This window comes from Rattus norvegicus, chromosome 8 (assembly GCF_021556685.1).
Source record: "Rattus norvegicus strain SHRSP/BbbUtx chromosome 8, alternate assembly SHRSP_T2T, whole genome shotgun sequence".
NCBI lineage: Eukaryota > Metazoa > Chordata > Mammalia > Rodentia > Muridae > Rattus > Rattus norvegicus.
Window position 1 is genome coordinate 63,848,845 of NC_141541.1, and position 22,835 is coordinate 63,871,679.

The window sequence follows — 22,835 nt, forward strand, 5'->3', positions numbered from 1 at the left end:
AAACATGCATTTGTTCCTCTAAAGTTCAGGCAGCACGATGGAAGAGAAAGCAGAAAGAATATAAGAGCCAGAAGATAAAGAGAAGAAATATGAAATGCTTTGTTTAGACAATGATACAGCCATTGCAAAAATGATCTCACAGCAGCTGTGGTTGTCTGAACAACCTTTACAAGATGCAGATGCCAAAAAGCCAGTCAGTCACAGGTGGGGAGGAACTTATGGTATCCTAACCATACCTGCTGACTACAAGCAACTGATAGATTCTGGCATGCTGGGGGTTGGGTGTGAAGGACAGAGAACAACTGCTTTCAGTTTTCCCAAAACTGCTACCGAAAGGAAGTCCACGTCTCCAAGGACAGTTCGAAGGAAGTCTACCAGTCTCCAATGGACAGTTCGAAGCCCACAGCCACACAGACTGTCCTGATTAAAATGAGTGTAGCAGAGATTGTTAAAACCAAAGGGTTACAAAACAAAGCAAGAAGGTAATGAATTTGAAAAATGGACCAGGGGAAGAGAGGTGACAAAAGAAGATATGTATGAATGCAAGCAGAATAAGCCATCTAATGTATTAAATTGTTAAAAAACAAATTCAATCAGCATAAATTTATAAAAACACAAAAGAGAAACAAAACCACAAATGCAAATTGCATGTGGTGACTCACAATTTATGTTACTATAAATTAAAAAAAAAATCACTTCAGAAATCACTAAGCAATACTAAGCAAATGAACATATTTATTCATTTTTAATTTGAGGTTTTCAGATAATGAATCAATAACTTATTTGTAAATTATAAAAATTCAAAACAATAACTATAAAACAATAACATCCAAAATACTGAAATTATGCAAACCCTCTTTTCTGAACACAGTAGAATGAAACTGAAAATCAAAGGCAGACAAATACAGAAAACTTGGTAACAACTTTTAAGTTATATACTCTTAAACAAATAATGGGTGAAAGAAATTACAACTCAAATTAGAGAATACTTTAAAATAAATATGAAATACAATGCATTAAGACTTATGGAGCACAATGAAAACTGTGTTCAGAGTGTAACTTACGGTTATATTAAAAAGAAAAATATGAAATTACAACTTAATTTTGGACCATAAGAGAGATGTAAATAACCCCTAGGCCAATGAGCTGAAGGGAATACTATCAGAGTGGAGATAAACAAAGTGAAGAACAGAAAAATAGCAGAGAAAAATCAATGATATCAAAAGTTGGGTGGGGGAGACGACACAAGTCACACACAAACACACACACACACACAATCAGAAATTAAAGTGGGACTATTGACAGTTTATGAAACAAAAAGGATTATAAGAAATATTAGTATCAATCATGTCAATGAATGAAATAACACAAATAAGGAAACCCAATTCACAGGAACACATAAACTATTAACACTGATTCAACAGAAAATGTAAATCAGTGTGAAGTATTGATGAAGCAACTGACAACCTCTCAACAAATAAAACTCAGTGCCAGGTGACCTCACTGTCAAAATATACCCAACAATCAAAGAACTAACATCAACCCTTCACAAATCTCCCCAAAGAATGCAAGAGGAGGAGCTCCTCCTGGAGTTACCCCGTAAGAGCAGTGTTACCCTGACTAAGAGCAGTGTTACCCTGACTAAAACCAGTGTTACCCTGACTAAGAGCAGTGTTACCCTGACTAAGAGCAGTGTTACCCTGACTAAAACCAGTGTTACCCTGACTAAGACCAGTGTTACCCTAAGACCAGTGTTACCCTGACTAAGAGCAGTGTTACCCTGACTAAAACCAGTGTTACCCTGACTAAGAGCAGTGTTACCCTAAGACCAGTGTTACCCTGACTAAGAGCAGTGTTACCCTGACTAAAACCAGTGTTACCCTGACTAAGAGCAGTGTTACCCTAAGACCAGTGTTACCCTGACTAAGACCAGTATTAACCTAAGACCAGTGTTACCCTGACTAAGACCAGTATTACCCTGATTAAGACCAGTATTACCCTGATTAAGAGCTGAGCAAACTGTAAATCTATGTCTGTTATGTAGAATTCCAAAATTCACAACACAGTACATAGTATAAAGTAAAAATAAAAATTATATAATCTGTGTATAAATATAATTTGTCTTTGAAAAGATAAGAAATTGGGGTGGAGAGATGGATCAGCAGTTAAAAGCACTGGCTGCTCTTCCAGAGGACCCACATTCGATTACAGCATCTACAGGGCAGTTCACAACCATCTGTAACTCGAGTTCCTGTGACTCCCTCTTTTGGTATCTGGAGGTACCAGACATGCAAATGATGCATAGACTATATGCACTCATACACATAAAATAAGTAAATCTAAAAAGAGTAAGAAATCATTTTTAGTGGCTGGGGAGATGGTTCGGAGAGAAAACTGACTGACACAGAAGCATAAGGTACTGAGTCTGGATCCCCAAGAGCCAGCATACCATGTCAGGTTTAGTGGTGTGTGCCTATCCTCCCAGAACTAGGGAGATGAGACAGGGAGGATAACGAAAGCTCACTCACTGGCCAGCCACTCTCGTTAAATCACTGATAGGATAAAGGGATCTCTGTACAAACATGAGGAACTGATTCAGGTCCCAGCACCCACATAAAAAGCTAGGCATGGTGGCCCAGACTGATTTATAACCCCAGTTCTGGGGATACAGACAGAGAGATTCCAAGTATCTGTCTGGTCAGAGAGCCAACCAGAATTATTGAACTTCAGGTTGAGGCAAAGATGCTGTTTTCCAGAATAAGGTTAAGAAGCAAATAAAGGAGACACCTGACTTCTATCTCTGGCTTCTACACCCACATGCACACCCTGAAAAGTCCCCAGAAGATCAAACAAACAAACAAAACCAAACAGACTTCCTAGACGTAAAGAATAAAATATGATGATGATAACTAACCATTTGTTGGACTGTTTTAAGAATAAACCAGAGTAACCAGATAGGAAATTAATAAATTAGGAATAATTTTTCTAAAGTTGTAACAGCTAGAAAACAAAGAAAAAGGAACCATACAAAGTTAAAAGAGAGTGTAACATATTCATAAACTTTTATTTTATAGTAGAATAATCAATGAAAATGATTATCAGTAATCATTTGGATAGAGAAAAAACTAAATTAACTGTCTCTTTCATGTTAGGAAGAGAAATTAATTCCATTCAGATACTAAAAGTAAAGGCAAAATTATATTCTCAAAAATATAGAAGGTGGGATAAAATTTTATAAGGGGAAAACTATTAGTATAAAAGATGAGATCAATAAATTTGACACACTGAAAATAACAACTTTCATCAAAAGAGCCAAAGGAAAGCCAAAGAGTAGAAGTAGATACTTTGAGGATACTTGAAAAAACTAAGAATGGCGTCTAAACTTAAGAGAAAATTCTTTTGCCTAGTAAGAGCACCAGTGGAAGGGGAAGCCCTTGGTCCTGCCAAGACTGAACCCCCAGTGAACGTGATTGTTGGGGGGAGGGCGGTAATGGGGGGAGGATGGGGAGGGGAACACTCATATAGAAGGGGAGGGGGAGGGGCTAGGGGGATGTTGGCCTGGAAACTGGGAAGGGGAATAACAATCGAAATGTAAGTAAGAAATACTCAAGTTAATAAAAATGAAGAGAGAGAGAGAGAGAGAGAGAGAGAGAGAGAGAGAGAGAGAGAGAGAGAGAATATTCTTATAGAATGGTGGAAAAAACTCAAAAATTTAAATAGGTATCCCATAAAAACAAAAACCCAAATGGTCAAAAAATATGTAAAAGTGCTTGAACCTTTCAATAGAAAATTCTACCTGAAAACTATACAAGGTATTTACAATAGCACAAAATTGACAAAAATTTAAATCTTACACTCATATTTTAAGGGGGAAAAGAGCCAGGGCCTTCACATACTAATAGGAAGACAGATGGGTGAAATTGCTTTGGAAAACTGCTTAGCTTAGTATAAAGGTAGATTAAGGGTCTGTATAGATGACCTAAGAATTCCTCAGGGGCAGTTTTATCATGAAGTACCAGAATACATGCTTAAAAGTACTCTTTTAATAACTCAACCAAAAATTTCTGACTACGATGGTGGGTGAAAAGCTATGTCTGAATGAGGACTAGGACTGCTATACCACCATATTAAGCTTCTTTCCCCTAAATTACCAACCATCAAGAGCTATGCATGCTAGCATATGTCTTCCAGGAGGACCTTGGCTTCTAATGGGATCTACTGCTACCTGTGCTGCTATAGCAGCCACAGGCATCCCACTGACCAGCATGAAGTAGCCTCACCAGAAACACTCATAAGAAGGGCAAAGGGAGTTTTAGAAACAGAAGTCTGAGCTGTTGAAAACCAAATAGTGTGTCTGGAGCAGAGTTAGCATGAGAATGTATAGGGAGTGGCCTTAAAACCTAAACTGGAAACGCAGACAGACAGACAGATAGACACAGAGAAAAATTACTCTTTGTCCCACCATCAATAGATGGCAGAAGTGTGCAGTGAAACCCAACACAATATCCTAATTATACACACAGATATACAGGTTTGCAGTCCTATAATTTCCCTTCAGATTCTGAATCATGGAAAGTCCTGCTATCTTTAACTCACTATGAGAAGACTGGAAGGTGTTAGGCTATGGGGGAACTCTAACACAAGTCCATGCTCACGTAGATCTGGGGCACAGTGATAGAACTTATCTGAATGAATGCAACAGCATTCTACCCCCACATCTGTGGGGCTACCAAATAATGCAGAAGAAGACAACAACAGCATCCCAACCAGGGGAAGACATTCACGTAGAGTTTACTGTCCTTTCTTTCACGCTATTGCCAATTTCAACTAAAACAAAAACAAATCCTTTTTAGTTCTTTTAATGGTTTTCCTATCATTTCCAATTGTTTTACTTCCATTGTTATACTAGTGTGTTTTAACTTACATCTAACCAGAAATGATATTTCTGACTATGTTTTCTTTGTCCACATTGACACAAACCTTGATGTTTCCACAGCAACAACAGTTGGTCTGCTACCTCTTAGAAGTCCAACTCGTTCATTACCCCTTCCTTCTCTAGTCCTTTACTTCACAACTTAAAAACACCTTCGGCCCTCAGAAAATAGCCTACATTTCCCCCAACCGATAACCCAAATGTAGCTTGGTGAACCAATGAGTTATACTTGGGTATGGGTGAGTGCTCATTTACTAGGGACAGAAGTGTTGCATCAGTGAAGCCCACTTGGGCATGAGGGACAGCTCACAAAGCAGGGACCCTGGAGCACAGTACACAGACCGCAGGCAGCTCAGCAGGTTGGAGGGAAGCTTTTCCAGGTGCCTCAGCTGGTCTCTGCTTCTTCCAGGCTCTGGGCTTGTCTGAGAGAGCTTCTGTAATGACTAGTCTTGGGGAGTGAGGGGCCTAGTGAACCTGGTCAGTTGAAGAGACTTTCTGAAGCTAGTGTGTATTTAACTCCCTATGTTAAAAATTTCCCTGCAGGATAGAGTTTCTTTTTTTTTTTTTTTTTTTTTTTTTTTTTTTTAGGATAGAGTTTCAATCTCCCCTTATTACCTCCTGTTCTAAAATATTTTGGTATTTCATCTTCTTTTTCATACCCCATGTTTTATTTTCCAGCCAAGATGCAAGGTTTATTCTCAGGAGAAAGTGCATCAGAAATGACATTTTCATGATAAAACTAGGAAGGAAACTACAAAAAAAAAAAAAAAAAAAAAGGAGGGAAAACCAAAGGCTCCAGGATAGTGGCAAGATTCTATTTCTCAAATGGCCACTGGTAAGATTATTTTAAATCATTATATGCACATGTGATCTATAAAAAAAATGCATATCTTGTTACAAAAGGCTAGAGGACCAAAATATAATGGAAAAATAATCCACAAAGAGTTAACTTGAACAGTTATAACAAAGTTATCAAAACTATGTGAAAAATGTGTCTATAAATCAGTACCACCAATACTCATCTACGAGTTTTTATTATAAATGCATTTGACTTTTAAAAAACTGCCTTCATAAATTCACACTAAGTAATTCCAGATAAAATGACAAAGGCAGTTATGTTTGTATCAAGAAAGGCTTACCTTAGGAAGGTCTATTTTAGATATGATATCCACACAATCTATTTCATGAAATACCTTACTCATGACATATGACACAATATACAAATTAAAGTATTCAACTGAATGAACTTTGTTGACTCATGCATTTAATTACCACATAAAACAAATTTATGACATTTCTATCATCTTTCCAGAAAGTTCCTGCTGCCTCTTTAAGAGTCAATTTTCTTCACCTCAAAAATGTCCTTTCTTAGTTGGGTGGTGGTAGTGCACACCTTTAATCCTAGTACTTGGGAGGGAGAAGCAGGTGGATCTCTGTGAGTTCAAAACCAGCCTGGTCTACACAGTGAGTTCCAAGACAGCCAGAGTTACACAGAGAAACTCTGTTTTGAAAAGGCAAACAACCACCACAGCAACAAACAAAAAATGTCCTTTTTCAAAAAAAAAATACAATTCATATGTTAAACTTTTCCAGACTATAGAACCTCATTTGTTAGTATGTCTTGAGGCTTCTAACTCGAGGTAGCTAAGTAACATCTAACAAAACATTTCTTTTTCTTTGGGCTATAAACATATATCAATTTCTGACAAAATATAGAGCCATAGAAGCTATTTTAGTTAATTATCTGATGCTCGGAGGAAGCAGCTGTGTAAGCCGAGGAGAGTGAGGACATAAAATGACTTTCCAGACGTTCTACACTGAAAACTTCCAGCTGAAAAGAAGACATAAGAACCAAACAACACCACAGACTTGTGGCAGACCGGCAATGCCTACAAGCCTGAACACGGTGTTCTGAATTTAATTACTGGTGAAAAGTCTCAAGGCTCAGTGATTTACCCTCTCTCACCCTAGGTGTGTGCTAAGTATCTGCAAGTGGTGAGGACCTGAAAATGGCTGGGAAAAAGACAGAGAGGAATTTTAATGTTTGTTCTTTGTGTGTTAATATAAATTTCCATGATAAAACTTGAAAACCCCATACATGACGAGGTTGGCTAGAGACATTACACGGTACACTGTGATTTGCCTTTCCTCATCCTAGTTCAAACTGGGAATTCTGCTAGCTATGTGGCTTGCTTATTCAGGTTTAAAAGATTAACAGCTGAATCTCGATTTAAATTTGGCAGCAATCTAAAAACTTAGTAAGGGCAATTGGATAAACTCCACATCCAGTCTGTCTGCTTAAACTGTTTACTTACAGTAACAGCATACAAATGTCTCATGTTACTGATAAACCACAGAAAATTCCTGGGACGCTCTTACTATCCAATCATAAAAGTAATGTTCATCATCATAGAGTAATGTCAAAGCAATTACAAATCATGCTCACTTGTACCAAATTCAACAAAATAGTAAAAATAAGGGAAATGTCTTTTTGGATACAAAAAAATGTTTTAGAAATAAATATGAAATAATTCAGCATTTCTGTAACAGGATTCTTTTGTTTAGAACAATTTATTTTTTCTTGAATTTGTAATAACTTTAAGCTGACAAATAGAAAAAAATAAGAATGTAAAGAATAGTTGTAATATGAACATGACTCTGTCTGTGAAAAGAATAGAAGCAGTCAAGAGTGTAAGCTCCACCTGTCAGGGTGCCTATAGTTGTAGCACTGTGGAGACAGAGTCAAGATGATCACTTGAGTTTCAGAGTTTAGATCAGTCTGCCCACAGTAATAATCTAGCTCAAAAATAAACAACAACAACAATGAAAAACAAAGCCACCCGAGTGATGGGTCCTCTATACACTTGCTTCTCTGAATAGTCACTCTTCGGAGAAAACATTAAAATTTTTCTGTTTATCACCTATGTATAAACTGGAATGTGTGTGTGTGTGTACACGCACATACATGTATGAGACACACGTTCCCATGAGCGTGCGTGCACACACACACACACACACACACAGAAAGAGAGAGAGAGAGAGAGAGACAGAGAGAGAGAGAGAGAGAGAGAGAGAGAGACAGAGAGAGACAGAGAGAGAGAGAGAGAGAGGAGCGGGGGGGCAGAGAAACAGGCAGACATACTTGGCTATTTCTGAATTTTACATTACTGGAATTTTACTTATATTTTTTTTCTTTTTTCTTTCTTTTTTTTTTTTTAGTATTTAACATGTTTTAATGTTTCTTCACAAATAGTGAAAATACTTAAGTATAGGCAAGAAATAATCATACTGCTGTCATACCCTGAGCATTATAAATATAGAATTATAAATTTAAAACATTTTTTAGTTTAAAAAATAAATATGGTCATCAAGGCAGCTCTGCAGGTCTCTAGTAGGGCGGGTCTCTGCCTTCCTGACTGTGCTCACCTTTATCCATTTCCCAGGTCCTCCACATCTGCCTCTTTTTCCTCCCATATGTTCCAGCCACCTTGGTCCATGCCACAGCCACATCGGAAGCCTCCTCTGTCTCCACCTCTGCCACCTCTGAACATTCCTCCAGGACTGCCACGGTCCATGAGTCCACATCTTCCTCCTCACATGCCACCAGGGCCACCTTGGCCATGATAATCAGTTGAAACTGGAAAGAGTGGTGGAAGGAAGCCCTCGGGGCTTAGGAGTCTTACACTAGTTGCATTATGTTCTCCAGGCAAAGTTCTGGTTTCCATAGCTCTGATTCGGATACTGCCAGTCTCCAGCTTGGCGCTGGACATTTCCTCCTCTAGAGAGGTTCCCTTGGGAACCTCAGGGTCCTCTTGGAGGGGAGCCTCCTGTGTCTCCTCCACAGCCTCGCATGTGACCCATGGGTCCTCCAGGACCTCCTCAAAGTGATGGTGACATCCCTCTGCCCTCACGAGGTGGCATGCTACCCCACATGCTGTCCATTGGAGTCTTCTTTTGGGCAAGAGAAACTTTAAGTTTGCTTCCTTGAAAATCTTTCTCACCAAACCATTCCACGGCAGCCTTGACAGTTGGTGGATCTTCATAGGACACTGTGGCATCACCTTTAGGCTTTCCTGTCTCCTTATCCAGGTAGATATGGATCATGGGTTGTCCAGTTCTCTTGTCTGCCAGATCATCCAGAGGCACATTGTCACTTAATGCTTGCACATAAACTGCACTGTTGTAGAGTCTTCTTGGGTCTACAGGAAGGCCTACATCAAGATCTGCTCCTCCATCCATAGGTCCACCAGGCTTACTAAAGCTACTTTGCTCTCCGGATTTCACCCATTTCACCAAGTCCTCCTCCCCACTCACCTCTGTTCATGCCTCCACGATCAAATCCCCCTCTTCCCTTGCCCTGGTTATCAGGGCCACTCGAGCTCTGGTTCTCTCCTGGTCTTGAAAATCCTCCAGACTCCTGCACATCAACACCCATGCTACTGTGGTGGTCCTGTCGGAATGAACTCTGCTGCCTGTAGCTGCTGCTCTGTTGGCTATAATGATCTGAAGTCTGGCTGTAGGATCCGGTCTGAGGGGGTAACTAGTGGGAGGCTGCTGTCCATAGCTGCTTTGTTGACCATAGCTACTCAGTGGTTCATAGCTGCTTGCTGTCCATAAGTGTTCTGCTGAGAGTAACTGCTCTCTGATCATAACTAGTTGGCTGTGAAGAAAAGTAGCTGGTTGGAGGATAAAATGGAGGTGCAGTGACTGGCTGCATTGGGTAGCTCACAGATACAAGGGGATAACTGTAGTTACCCTGTTCATATCCTAGGCGGGATTGGTTATAAGCCCTGTGCTAGATTGAGGTTAACTGGTCTCAGCAGGCTCATTACCATCCTGTAGTTTTGTAGGTGAGGTGGCTGCTGGCCATAGGCTGGATAGGCAGGCGATGGGCCATATGCAGACTGAGCTGTGTAAGAGGCCTGCGCTGTGGTGACTGTAGCAGTGGTGGTGTCATAAGTACCAGTGCCATATCCTTGGACAGGCTGGCTGTATGCCTGGGGGACAGTTGGCCTGATATAACCAGTGGGAAGCTGTCCAAGATTGCATATGCACTCTGCCCTTGTGGCAGTACCCTGAGCCTTGGTATAGCTGACATCAATAGGCTGTCCATAGGTTCCATAGCTTTGTTGCCCATATGCCTGGGTGGTCTGTGCATATCCTTGAGTTGGCTGGGTGGTATAAGCACTGTAGCCCTTCTGGGCTGCAGCTTGGCTATAGGTATTGTAATCCTTGGACTCCATTTTCTCTCCTTCCTCCTTGTTCTCTCAATGTCTGTTCCCTCTCACCCAATTTATGTTTTCATTGCTGATAATAATATTCAATAAATATTATATTATAAGACAATCATTAATTTGCCTTTTTTAGCCACTGATATTTGAGTAAGTCTCTATGATCAATGCTGTCTTTGCATACTGTGCTCACAACACATACATGCTCACGACTTCAGTTAATAAGAGCAAACTTGACAGAAGTGACAGTCCCAACGTGTCCCTGTACGGATATGTCCCCAATGCTCTGGGCCTCCTTCCAGCGTCTTGTTTCCAGGTGTTGGAAATTCTGCCATCCTGTGACATAAATCATATTCTAAAAAATGAGTTCCTGATTTAAACTTTCCTGATTAGTAAAAAAGCTGATTTTTGAGGTTATTGGTTATTTCAATTTCTTCTATTAGAATGAATAATCAATTAATTATTTTCTCTGTTACTAACAGTGTTTATTCTTTGAACAAAGTATAAATTCTTCAGAATTTGATTAATTCCTTCTTAATTTATACAAAAATCTTTTAATTACACATATAAAATTCCCCATGATGCTTTTTATTCTTTTTTTTTTTGGTTCTTTTTTTCGGAGCTGGGGACCGAACCCAGGGCCTTGCGCTTCCTAGGCAAGCGCTCTACCACTGAGTTAAATCCCCAACCCCAGATGCTTTTTATTCTTATAGATATATATTATTGAATATAAGTTTCTATTCTTAAAAGTCAAATTCATACAGATTTCTTTTTAATGATAGTTGTATATATTTTTGAGAGAAACACTGACTGGTTCTGAATGCAGGACCTCACACAGGTCTAATAATATATAACTGAGCTACATTAACCACCAGCTGCACAAAACAGCAAAGTAAATGGATATTAGTTAATGTTATCTTCTAAAAGTTTAGGTTTTTAACATTTGGAATTAATCTCCGTTTAAAATTAAGTGACTGGATATGTTAAACAGTACATTTTGGTGCATGCAGTAAACGCACCTCAGTGACAAAGACAGACACACTATCTCAGAGTTGAGTCGACTTAACACAAGCTGGAGTTATCACAGAAAAAGAAGCCTCAGTTGTGGAAATGCCTTCATGAGACCTAGCTGTAAGGCATTTTCTCAATTAGTGATCAAGGGGGGGTGGACACAGTCCGTTATGGGTGGTGCCACCTGGGCTGGTAATCTTGGGTTCTATGAGAAAGCAAGCTGAGCAAGCCAGAGGAAGCAAGCTAGTAAGTAATGTCGCTCCATGGCGTTTGTATCAACCTACTTCCTGACCTGCTTGAGTTCCAGTCCTGACTTCCTTTGGTGATGAACAGCAATGTGGAAGTGTAAGCTTCATAAACCTTTTCCTCTACAACTTGCTTCTTGGTCATGATGTTTGTGCAAGAATAGAAACCCTGACTAACACAGGAAAGGACACTATCATTAGGACAAAATGGTAACCAACAGCTTGGAAAAAGATATTTACCAATCCTATATCCGTTAAAGGGCTAATATCCAATATATACAAAGAACTCAAGAAGTTAGACCCCAGAGAATCAAATAACCCTATTAAAAATTGGGGTACAGAGCTAAACAAAACATTCTCAGCTGAGGAATATCAAATGGCTGAGAAGCACCTAAAGAAATGTTCACATCCTTAGTCATCAGGGAAATGTAAATCAAAACAACCCTGAGATTCCACCTCACACCAGTCAGAATGGCTAAGATAAAAAACTTAGGTGACAACAGATGCTGGCAAGTATGTGGAGAAAGAGGAACACTCCTCCATTGTTGGTGGGATTGCAAGCCGGTACAACCACTCTGGAAACCCGTCTGGAGGTTCCTCACAAAATAGAACATATTACTACCTGAGGACCCAGCTATACCTCTCCTAGACATATACCCAAAAGCTGCTCCAATATATAACAAGGACACATGCTCCACTATGTTCACAGCAACCTTATTTATAATAGCCAGAAGCTAGAAAGTAACCAGATAGCCCACAACAAAAGAATGGATACAGAAAATGTGGTACATTTACACAATGGAGTACTACTCAGCTATTAAAACCAATGACTTCATGAAATTCACAGGCAAATGAATTGAACAAGAAAATATCATCCTTAGTAAGATAACCCTGAGGTAACCCAACCACAAGAAACAAACAAACAAACAAACAGATGGTATTCACTTACTGATAAGAGGATGTTAGCCCAAAAACTCGAATTACCCAAGATACAATCTATAGACCACATGAAGCTCAAGAAGAAGGATGACCAAAGTGCAGATGCCTCAATTCTTCTTAGAAAGGGAAACATTATTCATAGGAGGAAACATGGAGACAAAGTTTGGAGCAGAGACTGAAGGAATGGCCATTCAGAGCCTGCCCCACCTGGAGATTCAGTCCATATACATACAGCCACCAAACCCAGACAATATTGCTAATGCCAAGAAGTGCATGCTGACAGGAGCCTGATATAGCTGTCTCCTGAGAGGCACAGCCAGAGCATGACAAATACAGAGCCAAATGATCACAGCCAACCACTGAATTGAGAACAGGGTCCCTATTGGAGGAGTTAGAGAAAGGACTGAAGGAGCTGAAGAAGTTTGCAACCCCATAAGAACAATAATACCAACCAACCAGAGCTCCCAGGGACTAAACCACCATCCAAAGAGTACACATGGACAGTCCCGTGGCTCCCGCTGCATATGTAGCAGAGGATGCCTTGTTGGGCATCAAAGGAAGAGAAGCCCTTGATCCTGTAAAGGCTTAACCCCCCAGTGTAGGGAAATGTCAGGGCGGGGAAGCAAGAAAGGGTGTGTGGATGGGTGGGGGGCACCCTTATAGAAGAAGGGGGAGTAGGGATGGGATAGGGGTTTTTGATGGGAAACTGAGAAGGGAATAACATTTGAAATGTAAATTTAAAAATCCTCTAAAAAACAAAGAAACTTGATAGTTATAATAATTTCTATGGAAATAATTTATATACAATTCTATCATAGCTAATAAATACTTTTTCCTTTCGTCTTATACTTTGTCTTTTTTTTTCCTGCTAAACAGTACTTGAGAATTAGTAGTAGTAAGCACTCCTCTTCTGCTTCTTATTTTACAGGGGACATTTTTAACATTTTACTGGTTTGATTTTGATATAATTTTTTGTAGATATATTTTGTCAGACTGAGAAAATTTCAATTTCCTCACATCATGGCTTAATATGGATCTTTACAGCGACTTGGTATGAAACTTACCAAATTCTTTGACTGTATTTCTCAAATGATCATTTCTTCTGTTAATTTAATTTCCCAGCATTAAGCCAATTATATCATCAATGAATCCAATTTTTTTTTTCCAGAGCTGAGGACCGAACCCAGGGCCTTGCCCTTGCTAGGCAAGTGCTCTACCACTGAGCTAAATCCCCAACCCCAGCTTTGCTTTAAAATACTAGTTTATCTTAAAACACACACACACAGACACAGAGAGAACACCTCCCCCACCACACACACAGACACAGAGAAAACACCCCCCCACAGAGACAGACAGAGAGACCAGCCCCCACACACACAGAGAACACCCCCACACACAAAGAGAGAACATCCCCCGACACACAAACACACACAGAGACAGAGAGAACAGCCCCCTCTCTACACACATACAGACACAGAGAGAACACACCCGCACACATATATACACACACTTATGATTCAGTTTGCTAAAATTCTGCTTAGGAATTGAGAATCCAAATTTGTGAATGATGATGGCTTGTCAGTGGGTCCTCTCACTCCTTTATTATAATGTTGAGTGGACTTCACTGTGGATCTTAAATCTGTGGGTTAATTTGTAGTTCTTGGAACATTCTTAGTAACAATTACTTCAAGTGTTACTTCTGCTCTAGTCTCTTTTAGAGCAGTGGTTCTCAACCAGCGGGTCATGACGTCCATAGAGGTCACATATCAGATATTTACATTTTGTTATAATAGCAAATTTATAGTTATGAAGCAGCAATGAAATATTTAATGATTGAGGGTCACTACAACATGAGGAACTGTATTAAAGGGTAAGGGCATTTCGAAGGTTGCGGTCCACTATTTACTAGATATCATACCACTAATATTCTTCTCTTATTTTTGTATATTTCCTCCTTCTACAAGTTTAGACTAAATTCCTTCTTAAGAACTATCTTCTAGAATACTAATTCTCTCTATATCCAACAGTTTTTATCATTATTTTTATTACTACTGTTATTTTTGATTACTACAGGTTTCAGGTCTCAAATGTCCATTTTCTCTTACGCATGCTACATGTCTTTAAGAAAAAAAGGAATTCAGCCTTGCATTTTGTAAGCATAGTTATAGAAAGTCAGTAAGTCAGCTTATAGAGATTTTTATTTCTGCCAGTGTTCTCTTTATATGCCTACTTATTTTACTATCCAATACTCTATTTGGAAATTTTGTTGAAATGATTTGAAATGAGACTGTTATCATTATCCAGAGTGAATGTTATATTTGCTTCTGTTCCATTCTTGGGTTACTAGTCTTGTGCAGTGATCTGGAACCCCTAGTAAACTTGGCGATGGAGACCTGTGCAGATACTCAGCTCTGCAGAGTTGGACACATCCCCACCCGTCAGCTCTGCTTGAGGACTCTTAGGATTCTCATTCAAAACATGGTTTTTCTTCAGTCTTGATCATTTATGTTCTAAGATTCCAAAGATTTTTTTTTCTGCACAAGTTGGGCAAATATGTCAACAGCACACTATCTACTGAGTCTCATCCACAACATCTGAGTCACCAACTGAACTCATTACCTTTCTAACAGCATAATTCGTTTATATTTTGCCTTTGCCCGATCCTACTGTCTTCAATAGGAGATCTACTCAGTCACTAGTGCTAATTAATTCTCGTAGGTAATTTCAAGATTGTATTTCACTTCCTTCACAGCCACCTAGAGTATCTCTGTAGCCCCTGCTAGGAGTTACAAAGCCTGTAGTCATGGCTTCTTGTAAGACTCACCACAGCTTACTTCTTTCTGTGCTTGTTTGTTTGTTTCTTTGTTTGTCTGTCTTTTTTGATGTGCTAGTCTGTTTGTCCTTCTCAAATTATTTAATAAAAATTATCTGAAGTAGGCCAGTGAGAAGGCACAGCAGGTAAAACACTGAATGCCAAGCCTGACCACTGAAGCTTCATCCTTGAGATCCACATGGTGAAAAAAACCGACTCCCATAAGTTGTCCTCCGACCTTACACACATGTAAATAAATAACGTAGTAAGAAAGAAATTATCTGAGGCCTAAGGTGAAATATTTGTATTTATTTTACCATCAAGAATGCTATCTCAAAGATCTTAGACCATTTCAAAATTTTTTTTTCTCTTTTTTTTATTAACTTGAGTGTTTCTTATTTACATTTCGAGTGTTATTCCCTTTCCCAGTTTCCAGGCAAACATCCCCCTAATCCCTCACCCTCCCCTTCTTTATGGGTGTTCCCCTCCCCACCCTCCCCCCATTACTGCCCTCCCCCCAACAATCACGTTCACTGGGGGTTCAGTCTTAGCAGGACCAAGGGCTTCCCCTTCCACTGGTGATCTTACTAGAATATTCATTGCTACCTATGAGGTCAGAGTCCAGGGTCAGTCCATGTATAGTCTTTAGGTAGTGGCTTAGTCCCTGGAAGCTCTGGTTGATTGGCATTGTTGTTCATAAGGGGTATCGAGCTCCTTCAAGCTCTTCGAGTTCTTTCTCTGATTCCTTCAACGGGGGTCCCGTTCTCAGTTCAGTGGTTTGCTGCTGGCATTCGCCCCTGTATTTGCTGTATTCTGGCTGTGTCTCTCAGGAGCGATATACATCCGGCTCCTGTCGGCCTGCACTTCTTTGCTGCATTCATCTTGTCTAATTGGATGGCTGTATATGTATGGGCCACATGTGGGGCAGGCTCTGAATGGTGTTCCTTCTGTGTCTGTTTTAATCTTTGCCTCTCTATTCCCTGCCAAGGGTATTCTTGTTCCCCTTTTAAAGAAGGAGTGAAGCATTCACATTTTGACCATCTGTCTTGAGTTTCATTTGTTCTAGGCATCTAGGGTAATTCAAGCATTTGGGCTAATAGCCACTTATCAGTGAGTGCATACCATGTATGTCTTTCTGTGTTTGGGTTAGCTCACTCAGGATGATATTTTCCAGTTCCAACCATTTGCCTATGAATTTCATAAGTCATTGTTTTTGATAGCTGAGTAATATTCCATTGTGTAGATGTACCACATTTTCTGTATCCATTCCTCTGTTGAAGGGCATCTGGGTTCTTTCCAGCTTCTGGCTATTATAAATAAGGCTGCAATGAACATAGTGGAGCACGTGTCTTTATAATATGTTGGGGCATCTTTTGGGTATATGCCCAAGAGAGGTATAGCTGGATCCTCAGGCAGTTCAATGTCCAATTTTCTGAGGATCCTCCAGACTGATTTCCAGAATGGTTGTACCAGTTTGCAATCCCACCAACAATGGAGGAGTGTTCCTCTTTCTCCACATCCTCGCCAGCATCTGTTGTCACCTGAGTTTTTGATCTTAGCCATTCTCACTGGTGTGAGGTGAAATCGCAGGGTTGTTTTGATTTGCATTTCCCTTATGACTAAAGATGTTGAACATTTCTTTAGGTGTTTCTCCGCCATTCGGCATTCCTCAGCTGTGAATTCTTTGTTTAGCTCTGAACCCCATTTTTTAATAGGGTTATTTGTTTCCCTGCGGTCTAACTTCTTGAGTTCTTTGTATATTTTGGATATAAGCCCTCTATCTGTTGTAGGATTGGTAAAGATCTTTTCCCAATCTGTTGGTTGCCGTTTTGTTCTAACCACAGTGTCCTTTGCCTTACAGAAGCTTTGCAGTTTTATGAGATCCCATTTGTCGATTCTTGATCTTAGAGCATAAGCCATTGGTGTTTTCTTCAGGAAATTTTTTCCAGTGCCCATGTGTTCCAGATGCTTCCCTAGTTTTTCTTCTATTAGTTTGAGTGTGTCTGGTTTGATGTGGAGGTCCTTGATCCACTTGGACTTAAGCTTTGTACAGGGTAATAAGCATGGATCGATCTGCATTCTTCTACATGTTGCCCTCCAGTTGAACCAGCACCATTTGCTGAAAATGCTATCTTTTTTCCATTGGATGGTTTTGGCTCCTTTGTCAAAAATCAAGTGACCATAGGTGTGTGGGTTCATTTCTGGGTCTTCAATTCTATTCCATTGGTCTATCTGTCTGTCTCTGTACCAATACCATGCAGTTTTTATCACTATTGCTCTGTAATACTGCTTGAGATCAGGGATAGTGATTCCCCCTGAAGTCCTTTTATTGTTGAGGATAGCTTTAGCTATCCTGGGTGTTTTGTTATTCCAGATGAATTTGCAAATTGTTCTGTCTAACTCTTTGAAGAATTGGATTGGTATTTTGATGGGGATTGCATTGAATCTGTAGATTGCTTTTGGTAAAACGGCCATTTTTACTATATTAATCCTGCCAATCCATGAGCATGGGAGATCTTTCCATCTTCTGAGGTCTTCTTCAATTTCTTTCCTCAGGGTCTTGAAGTTCTTATTGTACAGATCTTTTACTTGCTTTGTTAAAGTCACTCCGAGGTACTTTATATTATTTGGGTCTATTATGAAGGGTGTCGTTTCCCTAATTTCTTTCTCGGCTTGTTTCTCTTTTGTATAGAGGAAGGCAACTGATTTATTTGAGTTAATTTTATACCCAGCCACTTTGCTGAAGTTGTTTATCAGCTTTAGTAGTTCTCTGGTGGAACTTTTGGGATCACTTAAATATGCTATCATATCATCTGCAAATAGTGATATTTTGACTTCTTCTTTTCCAATCTGTATCCCCTTGACCTCCTTTTGTTGTCTGATTGCTCTGGCTAGAACTTCAAGAACTATATTGAATAAGTAGGGAGAGAGTGGGCAGCCTTGTCTAGTCCCTGATTTTAGTGGGATTGCTTCAAGTTTCTCTCCATTTAGTTTAATGTTAGCAACTGGTTTGCTGTATATGGCTTTTACTATGTTCAGGTATGGGCCTTGAATTCCTATTCTTTCCAGGACTTTTATCATGAAGGGGTGTTGAATTTTGTCAAATGCTTTCTCAGCGTCTAATGAAATGATCATGTGGTTTTGTTCTTTCAGTTTGTTTATATAATGGATCACGTTGATGGTTTTCCGTATATTAAACCATCCCTGCATGCCTGGGATGAAGCCTACTTGGTCATGGTGGATGATTGTTTTGATGAGCTCTTGGATTCGGTTTGCCAGAATTTTGTTGAGTATTTTTGCGTCGATATTCATAAGGTAAATTGGTCTGAAGTTCTCTTTCTTTGTTGTGTTTTTGTGTGGTTTAGGTATAAGAGTAATTGTGGCTTCGTAGAAGGTATTCGGTAGTGATCCATCTGTTTCAATTTTGTGGAATAGTTTGGATAATATTGGTATGAGGTCTTCTATGAAGGTTTGATAGAATTCTGCACTAAACCCGTCTGGACCTGGGCTCTTTTTGGTTGGGAGACCTTTAATGACTGCTTCTATTTCCTTAGGAGTTATGGGGTTGTTTAACTGGTTTATCTGTTCCTGATTTAACTTCGGTACCTGGTATCTGTCTAGGAAATTGTCCATTTCCTGAAGATTTTCAAGTTTTGTTGAATATAGGTTTTTATACTAAGATCTGATGGTTTTTTGAATTTCCTCTGAATCTGTTGTTATGTCTCCCTTTTCATTTCTGATTTTGTTAATTTGGACGCACTCTCTGTGTCCTCTCGTTAGTCTGGCTAAGGGTTTATCTATCTTGTTGATTTTCTCAAAGAACACTTTTGGTCCTGTTGATTCTTTCTATGGTCCTTTTTGTTTCTACTTGGTTGATTTCAGCTCTGAGTTTGATTATTTCCTGCCTTCTACTCCTCCTGGGTGTATTTGCTTCTTTTTGTTCTAGAGCTTTTAGGTGTGCTGTCAAGCTGCTGACATATGCTCTTTCCTGTTTCTTTCTGCAGGCACTCAGCACTATGAGTTTTCCTCTTAGCACAGCTTTCATTGTGTCCCATAAGTTTGGGTATGTTGTACCTTCATTTTCATTAAATTCTAAAAAGTTTTTAATTTCTTTCTTTATTTCTTCCTTGACCAGGTTATCATTGAGTAGAGCATTGTTCAATTTCCAAGTATATGTGGACATTCTTCCTTGATTGTTATTGAAGACCAGTTTTAGGCCGTGGTGGTCCGATAGCACGCATGGGATTATTTCTATCTTTCTGTACCTGTTGAGGCCCGTTTTTTGACCAATTATATGGTCAATTTTGGAGAAAGTACCATGAGGAGCTGAGAAGAAGGTATATCCTTTTGCTTTAGGATAGAATGTTCTATAAATACCTGTTAAGTCCATTTGGTTCATGACTTTTCTTAGTCTGTCTACGTCTCTGTTTAATTTCTGTTTCTATGACCTGTCCATTGATGAGAGTGGGGTGTTGAAATCTTCTACTATTATTGTGTGAGGTGCAATGTGTGTTTTGAGCTTTAGTAAGGTTTCTTTTATATATGTAGGTGCCCTTGTATTTGGATCATAAATATTTAGGATTGAGAGTTCATCTTGGTGGATTTTTCCTTTGATGAGTATGAAGTGTCCTTCCTTATCTTTTTTGATGACTTTTAGTTGAAAATTGATTTTATTCGATATTAGAATGGCTACTCCTGCTTGCTTCTTCCAACCATTTGCTTGGAAAGTTGTTTTCCAGCCTTTCACTCTGAGGTAGTTTCTGTCTTTGTCTCTGAGGTCTGTTTCCTGTAGGCAGCAGAATGCAGGGTCCTCGTTGCGTATCCAGTTTGTTAATCTATTTCTTTTTATTGGGGGAGTTGAGCCCATTGATGTTGAGAGATATTAAGGAATAGTGATTATTGCTTCCCGTTATATTCATATTTGGATGTGAGGTTATGTTTGTGTGCTTTCTTTCTCTTTGTTTTGTTGCCAAGACGATTAGTTTCTTGCTTCTTCTAGGGTATAGCTTGCCTCCTTATGTTGGGCTTTACCATTTATTATCCTTTGTAGTGCTGGATTTGTAGAAAGATATTGTGTAAATTTGGCTTTGTCATGGAATATCTTGGTTTCTCCATCTATGTTAATTGAGAGTTTTGCAGGATACAGTAACCTGGGCTGGCATTTGTGTTCTCTTAGGGTCTGTATGACATCAGTCCAGGATCTTCTGGCCTTCATAGTTTCTGGCGAGAAGTCTGGTGTGATTCTGATAGGTCTGCCTTTATATGTTACTTGACCTTTTTCCCTTACTGCTTTTAATATTCTTTCTTTATTTTGTGCATTTGGTGTTTTGACTATTATGTGACGGGAGGTGTTTCTTTTCTGGTCCAATCTATTTGGAGTTCTGTAAGCATCTTGTATGCCTATGGGTATCTCTTTTTTTAGGTTAGGGAAGTTTTCTTCTATGATTTTGTTGAAGATATTTACTGGTCCTTTGAGCTGGGAGTCTTCACTCTCTTCTATACCTATTATCCTTAGGTTTGATCTTCTCATTGAGTCCTGGATTTCCTGTATGTTTTGGATCATTAGCTTTTTCCGCTTTACATTATCTTTGACAGTTGTGTCAATGATTTCTATGGAATCTTCTGCTCCTGAGATTCTCTCTTCCATCTCTTGAATTCTGTTGGTGAGGCTTGTATCTACAGCTCCTTGTCTCTTCTTTTGGTTTTCTATATCCAGGGTTGTTTCCATGTGTTCTTTCTTGATTGCTTCTATTTCCATTTTTAATTCCTTCAACTGTTTGATTGTGTTTTCCTGGAATTCTTTCAGGGATTTCTGCGATTCTTTCAGGGATTTTTGCGATTCCTCTCTGAAGGCTTCTACTTGTTTATTAATGTTTTCCTGTGTTTCCCTAAGGGAGTTCTTCACGTCTTTCTTGAAGTCCTCCAGCATCATGATCAAATATGATTTTGAAACTAGATCTTGCTTTTCTGGTGTGTTTGGATATTCCATGTTTGTTTTGGTGGGAGAATTGGGCTCCGATGATGCCATGTAGTCTTGGTTTCTGTTGCTTGGATTCCTGCGCTTGCCTCTCGCCATCAGATTATCTCTAGTGTTACTTTGTTCTGCTATTTCTGACAGTGGCTAGACTGTCCTATAAGCCTGTGTGTCAGGAGTGCTGTAGACCTGTTTTCCTCTCTTTCAGTCGGTTATGGGGACAGAGTGTTCTGCTTTCGGGCGTGTAGTTTTTCCTCTCTACAGGTCTTCAGCTGTTCCTGTGGGCCTATGTCTTGAGTTCACCAGGCAGCTTTCTTGCAGCAGAAAAGTTGGTCTTACCTGTGGTCCCGAGGCTCAAGTTCGCTCGTGGGGTGCTGCCCACAGGCTCTCTGCAGCGGCAGCAACCAGGAAGACCTGTGCCGCCCCTTCCGGGAGCTTCAGTGCACCAGGATTCCAGATGGCCTTTGGTGTTTTCCTCTGGTATCCGAGATGTGTGCACAGAGAGCAGTCTCTTCTGGTTTCCCAGGCTTGTCTGCCTCTCTGAAGGTTTAGCTCTCCCTCCCACGGGATTTGGGTGCAGAGAACTGTTTATCTGGTCTGTTTCCTTCAGGTTCCGGCGGTGTCTTAGGCAGGGGTCCTGCCGCTCCTGGGCCCTCCCCCACGGGAGCCCAGAGGCCTTATACAGTTTCCTCTTGGGCCAGGGATGTGGGCAGGGGTGGGCAGTGTTGGTGGTCTCTTCCGCTCTGCAGCCTCAGGAGTGCCCACCTGATCAGGTGGTGAGGTCTCTTTCCCACAGGGTCTGGGAGTAGAGAGCTGCTACGGGCCGGGATCCGCAGGCGTGGGACCTCCGGCAAACACAGGACGTGCCCGGTCCTAGATGAACTCTGCCTCTGTGTGTCCTGATCTCACCAGGCAGCTCTCTTGCAGCAGACAATTTGGTCTTACCTGTGGTCCCGAGGCTCAAGTTTGCTCGCGGGGTGCTGCCCACAGGCTCTCTGCAGTGGCAGCAACCAGGAAGACCTGTGCCGCCCCTTCCGGGAGCTTCAGTGCACCAGGGTTCCAGATGGCCTTTGGTGTTTTCCTCTGGCGTCCGAGGTGTATGTACAGAGAGCAGTCTCTTCTGGTTTCCCAGGCTTGTCTGCCTCTCTGAAGGTTCAGCTCTCCCTCCCCAGACCATTTCAAATTTTACCCAGCATTTAAATAACAAAAGTGCTGTGAAATGGAGTTGAAAAAAACTTTTGGGTTATAAATTTTATACTGTGCCAAGATGCCTCCTTCATAGTCTCTGGCAGTACACAGAAGTTCCACTATTTGAGGGAGCAGACTGTTCTGGTCTTATCATTATGGAGGAAACCTTCTATTAGACCTCACACCTCAGCAGCCCTTAAACTTCTTTCTCCATCTGCCTCAGGCGGGCAAGTGCTCATGGGCACTCAGACGCTCCACTTTCTAAGTTTTTTCTTTTGCTTTGACATTACAGTTCTTTAAAGAAAATCCCATTTTCTCCATTTTTTGAGAGTTGACACAACTTTACACAAGACACAAACACACACACACACACACACACACACACGCGCACACACGCGCACACACACACATACATGGAAGTTGTTACATATTGTAAAAAGAATAACACATGCAATAAATTTTACATACTGTTCATTTCTGAAGGAAAAAAAAAGGAGACCTA

General features: G+C 40.2%; 1 protein-coding gene and 1 pseudogene across 10 annotated transcripts in view; both read right to left on the bottom strand.

Annotated features, from left to right (window-relative positions):
* Scaper (S-phase cyclin A-associated protein in the ER) overlaps nucleotides 1–22,835 on the bottom strand; it is a 387,677-nt gene that overhangs the window by 167,675 nt on the left and 197,167 nt on the right.
* Nucleotides 8,105–10,277, bottom strand: LOC148004143 (RNA-binding protein EWS pseudogene; annotated as a pseudogene). The gene has a single exon (XR_015627695.1). The product of XR_015627695.1 is annotated as an RNA-binding protein EWS pseudogene, transcript variant X2 (transcript).